This window comes from Pseudophryne corroboree, chromosome 4 (assembly GCF_028390025.1).
Source record: "Pseudophryne corroboree isolate aPseCor3 chromosome 4, aPseCor3.hap2, whole genome shotgun sequence".
NCBI lineage: Eukaryota > Metazoa > Chordata > Amphibia > Anura > Myobatrachidae > Pseudophryne > Pseudophryne corroboree.
The window spans coordinates 34,237,057-34,257,178 of NC_086447.1; the positions used below are offsets into that span (position 1 = coordinate 34,237,057).

Below are 20,122 nucleotides of genomic sequence, written 5' to 3' on the forward strand. Positions count from 1 at the left end.
TATATATTTGTAAATGTTAATCATGTCACCTCTTAATCTCCTTTTTTCCAACGTAAACATGCCTATTTTAGCAAGCCTTTCCTCGTATTCTAGAGTCTCCATCCCCTTAATCAATTTGGTTGCACGTCTCTGAACCTTTTCTAGTTCCAGGATATCCTTTTTGTAGTGTGGTGCCCATAATTGTGCACAGTATTCGAGATGTGGCCTCACTAGTGATTTATATAGTGGGAGTATAACACTCTCATCCCTTGCATCAATTCCCCGCTTTATGCATGCTAATACCTTGTTTGCATTTTTGCTGGGTACTACTGCTAATACCGCTTTCAGATCGCAAATGCCGGATCCCACCCGGTAAGAGAAACGTGTCCTTACCGGATGGGATCCGGCGTTTGCTCTCCTTTGCTGGCTTTCCGACCCGGCAATATACCGGGTCGGTTGCCATAGCAACGGGGGGGGGGGGGGAGCAGCATCAGTAGGGGCGGTGGTGGAGGCGGCGCTGGGAGATGAGCTCATCTCCTGCGCCGCCTCTCACTATGCTGTGAATGGGAGCCGTGTCGCATCGACGCGGCTCCCATTCACACTGCACCTGACCCGGTATTCAACCCGGGTATAATCCTTCTTTTATACCGGGTTGAATTACCGGGTCAGATGACCCGCTAATTCACGCAAAGTGCTTTCACATCGCACACTGACCAGTGTCGACACGGCAATATGCCGTGTCGATACCGGGTTATTTGTGCGATGTGAAAGGGGTATTAGTTTGTTATCTACTGTATGTGAACACCTAAATCTTTTTCCAGTACAGAATCCCCTAGTTTTTCCCCATTTAGTGTGTAGGAAGTATATTTGTTCTTGCTACCAAAGTGCATTACCTTACATTTGTCTATATTGAACCTCATTCTCCATTTTGCTGCCCATGTTTCCAGTTTAAATAAGTCGTTCTGAAGAGACTCAGCATCCCCCTCCGAATTTATAACCTTACACAGTTTGTTATCGTCTGCAAAAATTGACACTGTGCTCTCTAGACCTAGTTATAGATCATTATGATCCCAATAGTAGTCCAAGGGTCTAATTCAGATCTGATCACAGCAGCACATTTGTTAGCTAATAGGCAAAACCATGTGCACTGCAGGGGGAAGTGTGTTGGGGGGGGGGGGGGCAGATATAACATGTGCAGAGAGAGTTAAGGGGGGTACTCACGGAGCGATCGCTGCTTAAAATCTAAGCAATCTGACTAGATTGCTTAGATTTTAAGCAGCGATCACTCTGTGTGTACCCCTCACAGCGTATGCGATGCGCAGCCCCGCGCATCGCTATCGCTGGTGCTAGATTGACCTGCATGCAGGCCAATCTAGCAGGTCACTCACTTCACCCGCTGGGTGAAATGAGCGGCCCCCCGTCTCCCTCCGCACGCTCAGCACACATCGCGCTGTGCTGAGCGGGGGGAGAGATGTGTGCTGAGCGGTTCGCTCAGCACACATCTCTCCCCAAATCGGGCCGTGAATATGGCCCTTTAGATTTGGGTGAGGTGTGTTCAAACTGAAATCTAAATTGCAGTGTAAAAATAAAGCAGCCAGTATTTACCCTGCACAGAAACAAAATAACCCACCCAAATCTAACTCTCTCTGCACATGTTATATCTGCCCCCCCCACGCTGTGCACATGGGGCCTAATTCAGACCTGCATGGCAATGATCAGATACTCAGACATGCGGGGGGACGCCCTGCACAGGGCTAGTCCACCCCGCATGTCAGGCCCTACCCCCCCCCGCACAAGTACAAAAGCATTGCACAGCAGCAATGCTTTTGTAATTGAAGAGTAGCTCCCTACCAGCACAGCTCCTGCATGCTGGCAGGGAGCTACTCGTCGCTGTCCGGGTCGCAGCGGCCCGCACGGTCTGGGCACGCCTGCGTTGCCCGGACCGTGCCCACAAAATGGCGGCCCAACGCCGCTGGCCCGCCCCATCCCGCCCAGCGACCACCTCTGCCTGTCAATCAGGCAGAGGCAATCGCAAGGCTGAGATAGCCGTCAGCTGTCTGGCATTCTGATATTTGGCAATAAACTGGTTGATCATCATTGGCAAGTCAAGGAGGTACTCACTCGTCTCAGAACTAATCGTCTTTACTGCAAGCTCGAAAAATGTGTATTTGAAGTAAAGTCAATTCCCTTCCTGGGATATATGATCTCAGGTTCAGGACTTTTCGACCATCATAGCGCCCATTACCACTCTCACTCAGAAGGGTGCCAAAATATCTCGCTGGTCAGATGAGGCAAAAAGAAAAGCTTTTCAAATATTTAATCAAAAGTTCATCACTGCTCCTGTATTACGCCCACCTGACATCTCCCAACCATTTATTCTGAAAGTAGACGCTTCCTCTGTTGGTGTTGGCGCAGTACTCCCACAGTGATCTTAAGATGGTCCTCTTCACCCTTGTGGTTTTTGCTCCCGCAAGTTTCTACCATCAGAGTGTACCTACTTTATCAGAGACCAGGAATTGCTCGCAGTAAAGTTGGCTACGGAAGAATGGCGCTACTTACTAGAAGGAGCTATTCCTCCTATTTCCATTCTGAACAATCATAAGAATCTATTATACTGTACCTGAAGTCAGTTTACTGTTTAAACCCAAGGCAAGCCAGATAAGCCCTCTTCTCACATTTTCATTTCAAGATGTCTTTTCGTCCTGGGGTACAGAATCGAAAAACTGACACTTGCTGCATGGAACAAAGGCAGTGTCGGACAGGAGCATGAAGGGCCCACCGAGGGAATGCAGTGATAGGGGCCCATACTTAGGGGTGTGACCAGCCTACAAAGGGGGTGTGGTCAGCCTCCACAGAGGCTTGAAATACACAGTAGACTTGTGCAGTGTAATGCAACATATCTACCATGTATAATACAAGTGCACAGTCTGGAACCTGATTCCTAGAGGAAGGAGTGGGCCCTCAGGCAGTGGGGCCCACCGGTGGTTTCCCCTGTACCCCTGTGGGCCAGTCCAACCCTGAACAGAGGCTGTCTCCACTGAGAAACACTTAATCATTGATCCTGTGGTGTTTTCTGCAGTCAGAGTAGTTCACACACCTCCTGCAGGGAAAACTTTTGTCAAGCCTGCGTTACACAAAAAATTGTTACATTGGGCTCACTCTTCACATTTTGCAGGCCATACAGGAGTGCAGAAGAGTACGGAGTTCATTGCCAGGTCCTACTGGTGGCCCTCTTTAAAAAAAATACTTTGCTTCTACATTTTCCAAGTTTGCCCAGTACAACATTAATCGTAAACTCCTGCTGGGTAGGTAATACCTTTGTCAATACCACATCAACCATGGTCTCATTTATCAATGGACTTTATCACAGACTTGCCTCTCTCGAACAAATTCAACACCATTGTTGGCTGGTTCCCCCAGATGGCCCACTTTGTTCCTCTCAGCAGCCTTCTTTCAGCATCCAAACTTGCTCAACGTTTTATTCAAGAAATCTTTTGTCTTCATGGTCTTCCAGTGGAAATCGTCTCTGACCGGGGAGTCCAATTTGTTGCCAAGTTCAGGTACTCCTTATGTACTGCTTTTCAAATCCAGCTCAAATTTTCCTCAGCGTACCATCCTCAAACCAATGGTCAAATAGAAAGAGTCAACCAGGATTTGGAATCACTTCTTTGCTTGTATGGATCTTCTTCTCAAGACAACTGGGCTGAATTGCTTCCTTGGGAAGAATTCTGTGACATCAATCAATATCATTCATCTTCAGGCACTACACCCTTCTTTGCCATCTCTGGGCTTCGTCCCAGAGTTCCAGATTTCCAGCCTGTTGCACATCTCAAATTCCAGTGTTGCATTAGTTTATAAAATTCTGAAAAGATGTTCGCTCTTTTCTTCTCAAAGCTTCTGTCATGTATAAAAAAAATGCTGACAAGAAGAGACGAGCAATCCCTAGTCTCAAGTCTGGTGACCGAGTATGGCTCTCTACATGGAATTTAAGGTTTGAAGATCCATTGATGAAGTTTGCACCTCTTTATAACAGGCCTTTTCCTATTGAATGAATCATCAACCCAGTCTCATACAGGCTCAAGTTTCTAAAGATTTCCAATGCATTACACATCTCGTTACTCAAGCCCTTAGGTCCAAACCCAATGTGGCATCGAATATGAGATTTCCAAAATTCTGGTCTCTAATTAGTTTTGGGAAACTCTAATATCTGCTTTATTGGAAGAGTTATGGTCCAGAAGAATGCTCTTGGACAAATGCTACAGATATTCATGCACAAAAGTTGATCAAGGACTTCCATGCCGTGGTATTAAAACTTTCTTACCTTTGAAATGTCTGGGGTCTGCTGATGTGATTCTCAGGTGAGCGGCACTGCACTGTGTCTGCTGTCACTGCCCGCTGTCTCAGCATTATTATCCATGATGTCTGCTTCCTGGTGTTTGGGCCTAATTCAAAACTGGACCTGGGTGCTGCCATCTTGGATTGCATCAGCTGATCTTCCATTGTCCAATCCTGTACAACAGTCTCTTCTCAGGAAGTAACAACTCTGTGCTGAGCTCTTACTTATTCAGTGTTTACTCTGATCCATTTACAGCCTGGTGATTGTCAAGTCCAAGTATATATGCATCTCTCTAGGGATTTCCAGTATTATCATTCCGGATCCAGTCCGTCAGTACCCCAGTCCATTCCTGTTCCATTCCAGTCTCCATACTCTGCAAGTACATCTACATCTCTCAAGGACTTTTCAGTGTCATCATTCTGGATTCAGCCCTGTCAGCACTTCAGGCCATTCCGTTTCCATTCCTGCCAGCATTCCAGTTGCAATCTGGTCACCTATCCGTTCTCATTATAGTCTGCATTCTCGTTCACCAATCCAGTTTCATCCAATTCTTCTTACAGAATCAGCAGTGATCCACAGTTATTGCTAATGTCATATCTACCTTCAGGCTTATCACTGCTAGAAAACCAATGTTTCTTCTAAGTGTATATCTTCAGAATCTGCCTTAAATCAGGTTCCATGCGCAAAACCTGGTTAAAGCCTCCTCACTTCACTCACACTCCCTCCAAGTATGCTTCACCCAACCTTCAATGTAACACAAATTGCTTTTCCTAATTTCCTTCCTTGGAGATATTACTAGGGCTATAACATAATTCACCTGCCCTTCATCACACCCCTCTGTCGATATTGCCTCCTGACTTCTTCACTTCCCTCTTATCACTTATGAACTTTAGCCCAAGTAAATCTGATGAACATGTTATTACCAGACCTGATGAATATGCACTAATATCTTTGCAAGGTGTTTGCTACCTGCAGGAAATTTCACAATGGCAAAAGAAGGCTGTTTTGCAGATACCCAAGGCCATTAGTGGAGTAAAGAAGGAAACCAGTAATGCCAATGTTCTTATTTTCCTCACTAGTTTTCTTGTGGTTTACCACATGTATAAAAGTGAGCATGACTAATTAGATATGCCTAGATATGCTAGCAATGCAGAGGAGGTTGGTTGAAACTCAATCGATCCTGTGGGGGTGCCCATTGATGTTCCTGTCCCTAGTGGTTTGCCAACATGCAGTGAGTATGAGTGGCCATGCTGACCTCTCTGTGACTGTTCCGAACAGTCCTAACCTAGATTCCCCTGTACAATGTCCCCACTAAGGAGAAAATGAGGGCTGCAGACAGATGTTTAGGGAAGCTCAGCTCTCTGACCCATCCTTGGAAGGCATGAGGCACCAAGCAGGCAGCAGCCTGTCCAAGATGGGGCAGGGAGTGTTACCTGTGAGGAAGGGTTAATGTACAGGGTAGCCAGAAAGATAGAAGGGGATAGACCAGACAGGGTACATGTCCTACTGGTGTCTCCAGGTAGCTTTCATGTGCAACTGGTGTCAGTTGCCCATGAAACCCCTTTGGACAGTCACCCAGGGATGGACCGTACACTGAAGTGCCTGACACAGAGCTGGAATGTCAGATGATGCCAAGACCAACTGTAAGTTCTGTGACTTCTGTTGGCAACTTGGGTGCTTCAGTGCTCATGTTCCCTCCTGGTCTGTGCCCATAGTTGAGCCCTTACAGCAAGTGGCTGTGGACATAGTAGCTCTCCTACATGTGCCCAGTAGATTGGGGAAGACATGCTGCCATCCCATGGTGTATGCCACATGGGATCCAGAGGCTGGTGCTCTGTCTGCCATCATAGTTTCTGTGTTGAAGTGCTCCATATGCATATTATCAAATGACCTATTATTAAATAATTAACTTTGGAGTGGTCATTCATAAGTGGATAATTGGGTCAAAAGATATTTCCATATCAGTGGTGTGAAGAAAAGGGAAGAATCAATGAGGATATCCAGGCATCAGAGTTCAGGAAACGTAGAGTTGTCAATGGTGAATGAAAAGTGAGAGGTATAGAGGTAGAGAGGATTGGTATTGCGTTACTTGCCACAGGTTCTTTTCCCACTCTATGGGTGTCGTAGACACCCAGGAGTGGAAATAGTACCTGTTAGTCGGCATGCCGACTGCCAGGATTGTGAGGGGGGATTGTAGGTGCCGGTATTGTGACCAGCGGTCTCCTGCCTGCTGGTCACATAACTACAGTCATCCCGGGAGAGAAGATGAAGAGTACCATATTGGACATGTTGAGTTTGATTGCAGCTTGGGAAATATCAGGATGTAAGTAACGTAGTGATGGTATTAGAGGCGACTGAGAGCTGTAAAATGAAAAGAGTATAGGGACCATGAGTTATACTTTTGGGGAGAGGCGGGGAAAAGGAGCTGGAGGTAGAAGTAAAGAAGGAGCAGTTAGAGACATAGGAGGTGGACCAGTATATGATGGTGTAATGATGGCCAATGGATTGAAGGGTGTGCAGGAGGAAAATGTGGTACACAGTGTCAAACTCAACAATGCGGTCTAGCAGGATGGACAAGTAACCCTTAGACATGACAGAAAGGAAAGTGCTTGTGACCTTATTAAGCGAGTAATGTCTGAGAATTGGAGTGGGTTGAAGCCAGACTGGAGTGTGCTCTGAAAGGAAGGAAGTTAGAGGTGGCTGATAAGGCAATTATAGATGAGCCACTTGTCTAATCTGAAGGCAAAAAGGAAGAGAGAGATTGGGTGGTTGTTAGTAAGTGAGAACTGATCTGCAGTAAAAATCATCTTATTTTGATAACAAAAGAATCTATTACTGTTGTTGTTTTCACAGGGACATGCACTGTACCTCTAATAGTGATTTGTAAAATGAAATTTGAGAACCAAACTGTCTGGACAGAATTAATCCTGACTGGATTTCCACAGAATTTCCAGATTTGTGTTCTACTTTTTGTCTTTTTGTTACTAGCGTATACACTGACCATATTGGGGAATAGTTTTCTGATATTTACGATTATCACCAGTCCTCAGTTGCACACGCCTATGTACTATTTTCTTTGCAATTTAGCCTTTCTTGATTTGTGTTACTCATCCAGCTCTCTTCCGAAAGTGTTACTAGATGTATTTTCTAATCAAAGGAGAATTTCCATCATTGGGTGCCTGGTGCAGATGAACATTATTTTGTTCCTAGGAAGTACCGAGGGTATACTACTGGCAGTGATGGCGTATGACCGGTATATTGCCATACGTTTCCCTTTACATTATACCATAAATATGAATTGGAGGACATGTAAATCAATTACAGTTATTATGTGGTCAGGGTGTTTCATTGCATCAACTGTCCCCAACTTCAAGCCTCTTGTGTTCTGCAGAGAAAACACATTGGACCATTTTGTCTGTGAGGTATTGGCCGTTCTAGATCTGGCGTGTGGTGATCTCAGCTTTCATAAAACAGTTTTATTATTTGGAAGTTTATTTACACTGATATCACCATTTGTTTTCATCGTGGTCTCCTACATCTGTATCATTATATCTATATTAAAGATCCGCTCAGCAGGTGGAAGAGCTAAAGCATTTTCAACATGTGCTTCCCACCTGACAGTGGTGCTTATGTTTTATGGGACTACTATGACCATATACACAGGACAATCCAAGAATTTGTCATCCAGCACGAAGTACATTACAGCAGTATATGGTGTTATGACACCGGTGTTAAATCCTTTGATCTACAGCCTGAGGAACAATGAGGTAAAAGAAGCTTTTCAAAAAATATTGACCAAGTATTCTGCAACACGGACAGTATCATTATTTCAACTACAGCACTAACAAATATTAAATTCACTTACACACTGTAGAATTATTGCACACAGTAGAAAAATAATTAACTGTGAACATTAAATAATTTACATCTACTCTATAAACTGCAACATCTCCCATGGCCTTTTTATAGTAGAAATGTCAGCATTTTGAAACCCAAGGAATGACCAGGATGAGTGTGGTGGGTGTCAGGATAGCCTGGATCCTTCTGATATAAAGTTTAATAGTCTAAACCAGTGGTTCTCAAATTGTGTGCCGTGGCACCCTGGGATTCCTCAGGACACTTGCAGGGGTGCCCTGGGTTGGTGGTCCAGGACCAATCAAAATTATTTATGATCAATGTAACAGGCAAAACCACTGCTGGTGGTTGTCAACTAAAAATTATATGGACAAGCAGAAGCAAATCCTGTCCCTCATTACACAATTAAACCTAAGGATAACATATAAACACAATTTGCTTAATTTAATATTTCTTTCAAAATTTCTCAATAAGAAACTTTTGGCCTCGGGGTGCCGTGAAAACAAAATTCTGATACTCTAAGGCGCTGTGATTCAAAAACGTCTGAGAACCACCGATCTAAACTCATACCCTTTGTATATTAACTGTAATGATATTGTTATTTTTTATTGTTAAGGTACCACAAAGTTTCTGCAGTACCGCACAAGAAATGTACAAAGTAACAGTGTAACGTGATGTGTAATACTGTGTCACACCACAATTGGAAATGTAGTAACTTCCTAGCTCACATACCTTTCTGTACCGAGGTGGGAACCTCTCTTTAGCTCTTCAAAGAGGCTGATTTCTAGATCACATTTAGATGTATGGGAAATGCGTTCTAATTACTAAAAAAAAATGAGAATTACAGGGTGCTCCATAAGCCCATTTATACATTGAGGTGATACTGATATAATATAAACTCCCTTTATCACAATATTTTCATAAAAATAAAATCACAATATAACATTTGTCTATTTTCTGTTGTATCAACAATTAGCCTCTACACCTAATAAAATGAATTTACCTTACACAATTATTGCCTACGCTATATTAACCTGCTTTTATAAACAAATGTAAACTTTCTGCTCTAAGGTGCCCATACACTGGATGCACTGGCGTATTTAGAATGGGTGCAGTGTGGGGTGCAGTGTGTGCGGTGTACGAGGGCCCCCGGGGCATCTAGGGTGGCCCACACTGCACACCCTGTACCCATTAATTTTAATACTTACCTTCCAGAGTCCCACGGCACAGCATTTTTAATACTTACTCTCCGGAGTCCCCCGGTGCAGCATTTTCCCAGTGACTCGCGCATGCACAGTAAGCAAATCACTTGGAAAATGTCCGCCGTTCCATTTTCCCGGAGATTCACGCATGTGCTCTAGGCTCTGGGACAGATTCACCCTAGTGCCCAGAGCTGTACAGTGCTGCTGGCTACAGAGGAGAGGGCCTCTGTAGAAATGCCCCTGACTGGACGACTTGTAAATGATGCAATCTCATTAACGATTTCCCTTTGAACTCCCCGGCAGTCCTGGACAAACTATTTTCTGCATACACATAAGATATATCTTAAGGTCTGAGAAGTGGCCACATCCAGGGGCATGCTCTCGTTCACAGTAGCTTCAGATCTTCAAAGCAGCATGGAAGAACTGAAGATACATCAAATGACCTGCAGGACCGCACATCAGATCGTTATCTTTCCTAGACACTGAACGATCTGCACTATTAGGAACGATTTGTTGTTACGATCTGTCGGAAATGGCCAAATCGCTCATAATATCGTCAAGTGTATGAGCACCTTAACTATTTTACTTTACATAATTAAATATTCTCCTCCAATATTCTAAAAATGTTATTGAGTCCAACACAGTTCTCCCTTGTGAAGATTGATAGGACAGGCCATTGTTAGTGCACTTATATTACTTAAAATCTTTGAAACCAATATCCTGTATCCTATGCTGGCTTGAAAAGTCCCTGGTAGGTTATGCCTTTCATGAGGAACCTCCTATATGCACACGGGCTATTGGGTCCTAGGAGATCTAAGAAAAGCCTTTGCTAACTTTCTCTGTATTCTGAGGTACCTGTAATTATATTTGAATTACGAATAATGTTAACTGTATAGATATAAGTAAATCAGTCTTTTTCCTTTCGCCTGTTCGACAGACTTTCTAGGCTCACAGTTTATTATTGTTATCTCTTAGTTGATAATGTAGTCCCTTCTGGCTAATTGCTGTAATGGGGGTGCATTTAGTGAGTGATGCCAGAATCCCAATACCACTCGGGAGACCGGCACTGGAACACCAGCAGCCAACATCCTGAAGGTAAGTATTGGGGTACCTGTTAGGGTTAGGGCCGGGGGGGGTTAAGTGTTAGGCAATAGGGGGTTAGGGTTAGGCACTAGGAAAGTTAGCCCTAGCCGCCACCCTCCGAGAATTAGCACTAGCCACCATCCCCGAAGGGTTAGCCCTAGCTGCCACTCCTGTAGGGTTAGGGTAGGGGAAGGGGGGTGGGGTGGGAGTAAAAATACTTTCCCCTTCCGACATTGGGATGTTCATTGTCAGGATGCCGCTGTTAGTCATGTGACTGCTGGCATTCCAAGAGTAGTTCGTACTGAACCCCTCCAATATATGAGTTTAATGTTGAATCCTTTTAAATAGATTCCCTCTTTTATGGCAGATTTGTCAAAGCTTGGAGAGAGATAAAGTACCAACCAATCAGCTGATTGTCTGGTGCATTATTACCTGTCTCTTTATCACTTCTCCAGGCTTAATACTGTACATCTGCTCAAAAGTACCAGCCAATCAGCTCCTCACTGTATGTTACAGGCTGTGTATGAAACATGGCAGGAGTGGATTGGTTGGTACTTTATCTCTCTCCAAGGGTTAATATATTCCCCCCAGATCATTAGAGACAAGCAGCTCTTTCTCGGGTATAATGAGGTGTAGGTGTTGCGTCTCTTTCTCGTGTACAGTGAGGTGTAGGTGTTGCATCTCTTTCTCGGGTATAATGAGGTGTAGGTGTTGCGTCTCTTTCTCGGGTATAATGAGGGTAGGTGTTACGTCTCTTTCTCGTGTATAGTGAGGTGTAGGTGTTGCGTCTCTTTCTCGTGTATAGTGAGGTGTTGCGTCTCTTTCTCGTGTATAGTGAGGTGTAGGTGTTGCGTCTCTTTCTCGGGTATAGTGAGGTGTAGGCGTTGCGTCTCTTTCTCGGGTATAGTGAGGTGTAAGTGTTGCGTCTCTTTCTCGGGTATAGTGAGATGTAGGTGTTGCGTCTCTTTCTCGGGTATAGTGAGGTGTAAGTGTTGCGTCTCTTTCTCGGGAATAGGGAGGTGTAGGTGTTGCGTCTATTTCTCGGGAATAGGGAGGTGTAGGTGTTGCGTCTCTTTCTCGGGTATAGTAAGGTGTAGGTGTTGCGTCTGTAGTCTGTAATAAATACAGAACATCTCTGTCCGATACCTTCAGATTATACACTGCTCCACATTGTGTCCCTTTAGGCGGGAACTATATGATCGCAGAAACTGAATTTTAGCAGAAACTGCAATCATTACTGAATGTGGTCCTATACTATAAGAAATTTCTTATACCATTATGCAGAAGTGCAAAACTTTATCAAATGGTCATGTCTATCCAATTACCACAAGGGGCAATCATGTACGAGGCATGGTTTAGAACATGATTGCTCCTTTTAAAAAACATCCAGGTTCGGTCAGCAACCCGCACGACCACCGAACTCAGACTTCTTTACATCCTGGCCTATATACAGTATGAAATAAAGTTTGACATCACCTCCCATCAGATCCCCTGTTAGTAAGAGATCTAGACCAAATACATACAATACACAAATGTTGTTATATATTGATATGTATTGACATATTCCAAATACAAAGTGCTATAACCATAGAATCCCACTTCAAATGAGCTGAAGAGATGCAAAGTCCTTGTGCAAAGTCTCAAATACAGATTGGAATCTCCTCCTAAAAACAATATCTGCCCTGTGAGAATTATCAAATGATGGAAGTCCTTAAAATTGCAACCTTTATTTTTTTGGACTTAGCTGCACCAGACCCTCTGCCCAGGTTCCCTTGCACATATGCTGGTGATCTCAGGAGAGTAGCTAGCAGAATGTAATCAAGCATAGTCGTCAAGCCGGGTTGTGACGAAGATGTGCCATTTACACGCAGCATGCAATATCAGAATTGTCTCACGTACTGTAAGTGTATGAACATAGGTGTGCGCAGGGGGGGTGCCTGGTGTCTGGCACCCCGATCTCACATGCCTGATGCAGCGATAGCCAAGCAGGCTGATTACTGTCCACTCTGCGCTGCACCCTGCCAGGAATGCATTACTGACCGGACGCCTGGGTTAATCAAGGGTGCCACTGCCACCGGCTTTCAAACTCCCCGCTCCACCTCCATGTACAAAAACAGCGTGATGTGATTACATCATGCTGTTCGCACGCCCACCCGCCACATGCCCACCTCTCTCCTTCTATGCTATGCCAACGCCAGCCACTGATGAGGATCAGCATGCAGCCAGCGTTCCTCTTAGGAAGACAAATTCAATACTGGCAGGCGGTCAGCAGCAACATAGACACGTCACTCGTTTTTCCAGCAGCAGCAGTAGTAGTCTGCGACTGTCAGTGTCAGTGAGTGACTGACTTGTAAGTAAGCTGCTGCAACTTGCAGGGGAAAGAGAGGGGGAGCCAGACCAGGCTGAGGAGGAGCAGTGTAATTGCAGTGAGTGCCATCAGTGGTGTTTGTTTGGTGCACACCACAACATCTGACAATGTATCTGCTTTATTAGGATTGGTACAAGGGTGGATATTTTATATTGCGTTGGCCATCAATAGATGGTGCTAGATACGCCCAAAAGGCGGTGCTAGACACACCCCTCCAACGGTGCACCCCCTAATAAAATGTGCTGCGCACGCCTATGTGTATGAATGATCCTAGCATGGAACAACATGGCTGCTGAGCTGTGTCCTGAAGTTGATCTAAATTTATCAAGGGAAACAGCGGAAGGAAAAATTTATGTTCAAGGAAAAGATAGCGATCTCTTATCTTATACCAGTGATAAATGTTTGGGGGTGGAAAATGGCATCCTTCATCCTCAAACCTCCAGATCTGGTCGTGCTGGGCCAGGAATAATTGATAAAGTACAATGTCTGTGTCCCATCTGGGATAACTCCCCCTCCCTGACATGTCCAGTGTCCAGCAGTGAGCTAGTTAAAAAATGCAAAGGTGGGGATGAAGAGTGGAGCTTCAAACAGGAATCACTAGACTCCTCCCTCAAGGGTCAATGTTCATTTCTTAGGGACTCAGCCATGTGTTGGAGATGAATCTTGGAACTCGACTGTGCAATCTCTCACATCAAAAATCCTGAGTGCTATCTGTAAGTGTTAGGCTTCTGCATTACCATACCCTGTTTATTATTCTGAGATTTATATGTACTGTATTTCCTGCCAATATTTGTAATAATATTTTTTTTTAAATAATCATACCTTGGACTATTTTGTTTGAATTAAAAGATAATTAATTCTATCATATTCTCCATGTTTCTTGGTGAATCTACGAGCCTGTGCAGCCAAAGAAGTGTAAGTGAGTTTGCAATTAATAATTCTAAATACAGATAGCTGCAAAAGGCTGTCTGGGGTCCATACAGTCATGTTTTTGGGTTCTTTTGCAGGTGGCAGTTACTGGGTTTTCATTTACCACACGTGCTAAGGTAGACATAAGTCACTGGTGGTGATTCTCATATTAACGTATCTGGAGAATCGGCTGTCTGGTCGTGACACAGATCAGAACCAAATAGATAGCGAAGTACCAGGGAGAAAGCAGAATCAGGTCACCAGAAAGCCGACATAAAACCAGGAATCACCAAATGCAGTTCTAAGGGATCATGTGGAGATGGGTCTCTAGAAATAGCTGAGGTCAGTTACAGGTAGACAATAGCACAAGGTCAGATATAAGCCTATACTCTGGCAAAGGAGTATTCCCAGGATCTTCTTTATATAGAATTTGAATTTGGGCACCAAATTGAAGTACAGTTTTTAGTGTAGCTAGCCCTTTAAATCTTGCATAGAGGCAGGCACACATCCCTATGGGAGCTGACACCCAGAATCTTCAGGCAGAGGGCAAAAAGCCAGAAGAGGAGAGCACAGCAGTGGGCGCCGTTACTCCCTACCTGCAGCCCATTGCCAGGCAAGACCCCTGCGTTGCCAGACCCAGTGATAGCCTAGTTCAACCGTGTTGTAAGATTGCCCCCACCATAGAGGTGGGCACCAAATACTCCACAAAATGTCTGCCAGGGAACTTTTGATGAAACATCCAGAGGAGTTGTGGTGCATGAATATCCATACCTTGACCCAACAACTTTCCTCTGGAACATATCCTTTCCAGTCCACCAGGAATTCTACTGTATGTTAAGTTCCTGGTGCTCAGAACTAGAGAGATGTTGCGTAGTGAGTCCAGAGCACCAGGACGTGACGCTGAAATAAGGTGTGGTACGGTGATAGCCCCTAGCACCCTACCTCCATTGTTTCACCCGTGTGGTCAGTTCACGCCTGAGTGACTATGGTTTCTTGGGCCCACGGCAGCCGCGTTTGAAGGGCGGATTAGGTCTGCCCAACTCCGATGCCCCCAGGTCTTAGAGTGAGACAAGGCGTGAACCGAGACAGGATAATAACAAGGGGACCTCTAACTAAAGCAAACAGAAAGCTAGGGGCTACTAACAACCCTAAAACTAAATATATGTGCGGCACGCCGCCAAAGGAAAAGAACAACAAAAGATACCACTGTCTACGCCCCCACATGGCACCGTCGTGTACCGGGGAGGACAGTGAAAAGCGGAAACCTCCGCAAAACCACCAGTACAAAATAAACACAAGGACTAAGCAGCCTAGGCCGCAACACGCGGCAGAAGCCGCTACTCACAAAACCGGGAGAGAACCCCAATAAGCGAGAACCCCCAGATGACTGCAACAGGTTCACTTGGACTGGAAGGATTCCCAGGACCGGCTTCAGAACTCCAGGACTCAGGAGCACAGGGAGCAGGATCGACCAGATACAGCTGACCAGGAACAAATGTTGCAAGGCAGGAACAGCTGTAGTGTGCTGGCTCCCATAAAAAGGCCCTGCTGGCCAATGACAGGAAGGCCAGCAAGACCAGCCCCCAGACCCTAATTACTAGTTGCCGTGCAGCTGCCCTGCTGCACAAAACTAATCAATCTCATCTGGCAACGGGGAACGCGGTTCGCCAATGGCGTCCCCGTTGCCATGGACCCAGCGGCTGTGGACGCCCGGCGTCCTAGCGTTGCCAGGGGCCCGGCGGCTACAGTACGCACGGCATCCTTGCGTTGCTAGGCGCCGGGCGGGCAGGGAGGGAGGTGCGGCGGCCGTGAGCGTCGCTCGGAAGCAGACCGAGTGGCGCCGCGGACCGCGGCACCTAACACTGTACCTCTGGACATTCTGGAGTCCAGAATCTATTTAACTGCTTATTCCTCTTGACAATCCATACTGATAGCCGAAGGAGGGTGGCAGGATGCTTAAAGCAGATTAAGAACCAATGGTTTCAGAAGGGAGATATTGAAGACATTCAGATATTCTGAGTGTTTAAGGAAATTTCAGGTGATGTGCCACTGGGTTAATCACTTGGAGAATCTGGAATGGCCCAAATGAACCTGTGAGTAAACTTCAACGTGGGCACCTTTAGTCACAGGTGTTTGGTTGACAACCAGACTCTGTAACTGACACTCAATAATGGAACCTTCTTCCTCTTTCTGTCTGCAAACATCTTGTACCTAGAAGATTCTCTGCACAGAATCTTCTTTACCTCTCTCCAGATTTTGAGGAACCGATTTGCTGTATCACGGATCACTGGAAGTGATACCGACTGGAGAGCTGGCAATTTTGGTAATGCAGCATTCTGACAGTATTGAATAAAAAACTGAGAGTGGACCAATGTCTCATGAAATAAATTATTGTGAGCAAACTCAGCCCATGGCAACAAGGAGACCCAGTCATCTTGACTTGCTGACACATACATTCAAATGAATTGTTCCAAGTTCTCGTTGAGCTGCTCTGTCTGACCAATACTCTGGGGATGTACGCTGATGAGAAGCTCAGGTTAATCCCAAAGAACTTACATAATGCTCTCCAGAATTTGGATGTAAATTGCCTCCCATGGTCTGAGACGATGTCCTTGGGAAATCCGTACAATCTGAAGATTTCTCTTATGAAAACCTTTACTGGCTTTGGGGCTAAAGGTAGACCTTTGAGTGGAATGAAGTGAGTTACCTTGGAGAATATATCTTGTACCACCCAGATAGTATTGAAGCCTTGTGAGGACAGTAAGTCAGTGACAAAATCCATGGCAATATGGGTCCATGGACGATCATACACAGGCAACGGATGCAAGGAACCCAAGGGAGAATGTAGTGGAACCTAATCTTGAGCACAAGTAGGACAGGCTGCAACAAAGTCCTTGACATCTTGCTAGACCGTTGTCTACGAGTAATTCCTAAGGACTAGCTCCAGGGTCCTTTTTACACCTGCATGACCGGTGAAGGATGAAGCATGAACACATTGCAGTAGTTTTGCCCAGAGTTCATGTGCTACAAATGTCTTTCCCAGAGGGATCTTGACCTTGGTGGTGACTGCTACATAGCTGGCTGGATTAAGAATAGGCTTAACCCGCAGACCTTAAGTCCTGGATTTTATTAATAAATGAGACCTCGGCACATGAAAAATTTGTTTAAATTGCTAGGAAGACAAGAGATAAATATTATATGTTATGGGGTAATTGGCTAAACTCACCATATGCTGCTTGATTTGTTCCTGGTTCGGGGAGTATAGCTAAAGCACTGTAGAGGTGACCTGGGGCCAGCCACATATTATGCCACATATTATACCATACACTATACTATATTAGTATATAATACAATATATCATGTTAAGATTGAATATGTAGATAAAATCTAGCTATATTTGAGATCTTTGCAAGGCATGATATTGTTTTATGCTATTATTCTTTTATATTGTTATTTGGTTCTCTCTCTTGAATATATATTGGATATTGTGTACACCCGGATGGTACCTTTGACACTCTGATGCTTTTGATGCCTAGACAAAAGGTGATCACCAGATTGAAATGAACAAAAAACAGCGACCATCTGGATTGATGATAGTTCAGACAGTGAGCGGACTTGAGGAAACTCTTTTATTGTACTGTATACAACAGTATGGTTTCTTCAATTTCCTGATTTGACTCTCTCCGTCTGACCGCTGGTCTGTGTGTATAACATTACAGTTGTCACTGGCCATTTGCCAGGGCTTGCTAAGAGTACACCATTACAGTACAATTACGGATGGTGTAATGGTTCGCATTACTGCCTCACAGCACTGAGGTCATGGGTTCCATTCCCACCATGGCCCTAACTGTGCGGAGTTTGTATATTCTCCCCGTACTTGCGTGGGTTTCCTCCGGGTACTCCGGTTTCCTCCCACAATCCAAAAATATACTGGTAGGTTAATTGGCTCCCAACAAAATTAATACTAGCGTGAATGTGTCTGTCTACATGTGTGTTACGCACACCAGTGCTTACAGGAGTATACCGGTGTATGAACAGGGAAGAGAAGCAAACGAACTCACAGACAGTATAACATAACATACACAGGAGGTGATGGAATAACTAATAAACACAAAGTGAACGGAGAAGCCCAAAGGCTCAGGAATTGGGTGTCTCCCTAGTGTCAGGAATACTCAGATGGAATAGAGCGGACAATGAAGCGAGGTGTAGTGATTTAACATGTGGAGCACCTGAAATGATGTTGCTAAGAGCAACAGAAAAAACCCCAAAGGGTTACCAACGGGTGTGGGAATAAACTCCTTGGTCAGAGATAGAAATATAGACACAAGGAGAGTATCCACAATCCTAACCCCCACTTGCAGGGCACAGGTTCAGCTTACTGCCACTAAACACACCTGGACGCCCTGCACAGTGAGGGAGGATTAAGCAAGCAGGTCTGAGAGTACAGCCGCAAACCTGCTGGGTTCACAGAATAGCAAAAGAAACCCAGCAGGTTAAACAACTGACTCCAGTCTTACTGCTAGGTCCGGATTGGCAGAATGAAGTACCGAATCCCAAGGCCTATTCGCAGTAAGCAACAAGTAAATACAAAGTCACACAGTACTAGCTAACTCTCTGGAACTGACTAACAAACAAAGATTCAGCAGCATTTGCCTAGCCTGAGAGGATGGTTTATATAGCAGGTGCTGTCCACGCCCCACTCAGACCTCACAGACTGTGAGCACAAAACCAGCGCCGGATTCCCTGCCGTGCACAGAGCCTGTAACCACTACACAGTAAAAACCCGGACCAGAGTATCAGCTGCGCTCAGGTTACTTCGCTAACACTTGCCTCCCGGTTGCCATGGCGACGTGGCAGTACAGAACAGGAGATCCTAACAATGTGATAGGGAATATAGAGTGTAAGCTCCACTGGGGCAGGGACTGATATGAATGGGCAAATATTCTCTGTACAGCGCTGCGGAATATGTGTGCGCTATATAAATAACTGGTAATAAATAAATAAATTACTGTATATCCATCTGCCGTTATTCGCTCTACAGTACTGGATTATTGGAGCATTAGCCACCCAGTGATGAAGATGTGTATTGCATGCTGTGTATGTTGTCGCACCTTTCCGCACAACATCTCAACAACCTGAGGTATAGCTAAGGCGCGACAAATTCTCCGATTAGGCGCAGAAAGTGCTCCATCTGTATCTGATTGACTATGCAGCATTGAAACAGTACACACTATGTTTTTGCCTTGCTTTTATTTTTCATGTACCATGCAACTCTTGATGGTCTTATGACCAAAGACAACTTATTGAATTTAAGTTAAATACATCATTATTGCCTTATCTTTTTAAAACACATCTCTTTCACTAAAAATGTATCCCTTGAATACTGTCGCACTGGCCACTCAAACTGCAAAGCATCACAATTAACAACAGTTCTGGCTTCCAAGCCACATAGAGAAGTGAATAATTCTGTTATGATGCAAAATTTATGCCATTTAAGGGCTGGCTTGCCCACTTACATAGTTAGCTGCTGTTATAGACCTCAGACTCAATTTAATCCTGGGTCCTTTGCTGCATAGTAGCGTCCAGCAGTGTGGTCCCTGTTCTGGTGCCAAATGTGACAAGGATCACATACACCGGGATAAAATTCAAACAGCAGGTTTATTCTCCCTCCAGCAGTTAGATCACTCACAAGGTGGTAACAGCAGTTTGCAGGTTACAGGTCTCAGCATAATATTCCACGTGACAATCACAATGATACAGTCTCCCATGGCTCCTAGCGTAACCCCAAATACCCAGCCTATCACCTGGCTAACTAGTCCAGCATAAGGAATCAGGGGCATTGTACGCATGTACAGACATCATTCTTAAAGGCAGCTAACTGGTGCTAGTAATCAGCTTGGCTGCAGTTCATTCCTGACCTAAACCTGGATTGGATCCATGTTCTACTGCTGTTATATGCTAAGACAGGGAAATCCAGATTTGTGCCTCGAGACAATTCCTTTGAATTCATGCTGGGTTTGTGATCAGACATGCACTGTCAAGTGTGGGACCTTATATAGACAGGTTTGTGTCTTTCCAAATCATGTCCAATCAACTGAATTTACCACAGGTGGACTCCAATTAAGGTGTAGGAACATTTCAAGGATGATCAGAGAAAACAGGATACACCTGAGCTCAATTTTGAGCTTCATGTCAAAGGCTGTGAATACTTATGTAGATGTGATTTCTTGGTTTTTTATTTTCAATAAATTTGCAAAAATCACAAAAAAACTTTTTTCACGTTGACATTATATATATCTGAAAAAAGAGAAACCAGCACTGACTGTTAGAGAAGGAAAAAACAATTGTTTATTCTTTATAAAGATTCCATTGCATATAGACTGACAGCTG

General features: G+C 44.6%; 1 long non-coding RNA gene across 3 annotated transcripts in view; it reads right to left on the minus strand.

Moving 5' to 3' along the window:
- LOC134911082 (uncharacterized) overlaps window positions 1-19,738 on the minus strand; it is an 89,459-nt gene extending 69,721 nt beyond the window's left edge. For 2 of the 3 annotated variants that reach the window (XR_010176306.1, XR_010176307.1), the window contains exons 1-2: window positions 19,249-19,738; window positions 8,903-8,994 (exon numbers count right to left, since the gene is read on the minus strand). This is a non-coding gene — a long non-coding RNA (uncharacterized LOC134911082). The remainder of the gene's footprint in view (window positions 1-8,902; window positions 8,995-19,248) is intronic. The other variant, XR_010176308.1, reaches the window with a different exon arrangement.
- Window positions 19,739-20,122: the final 384 nt, after the last annotated feature.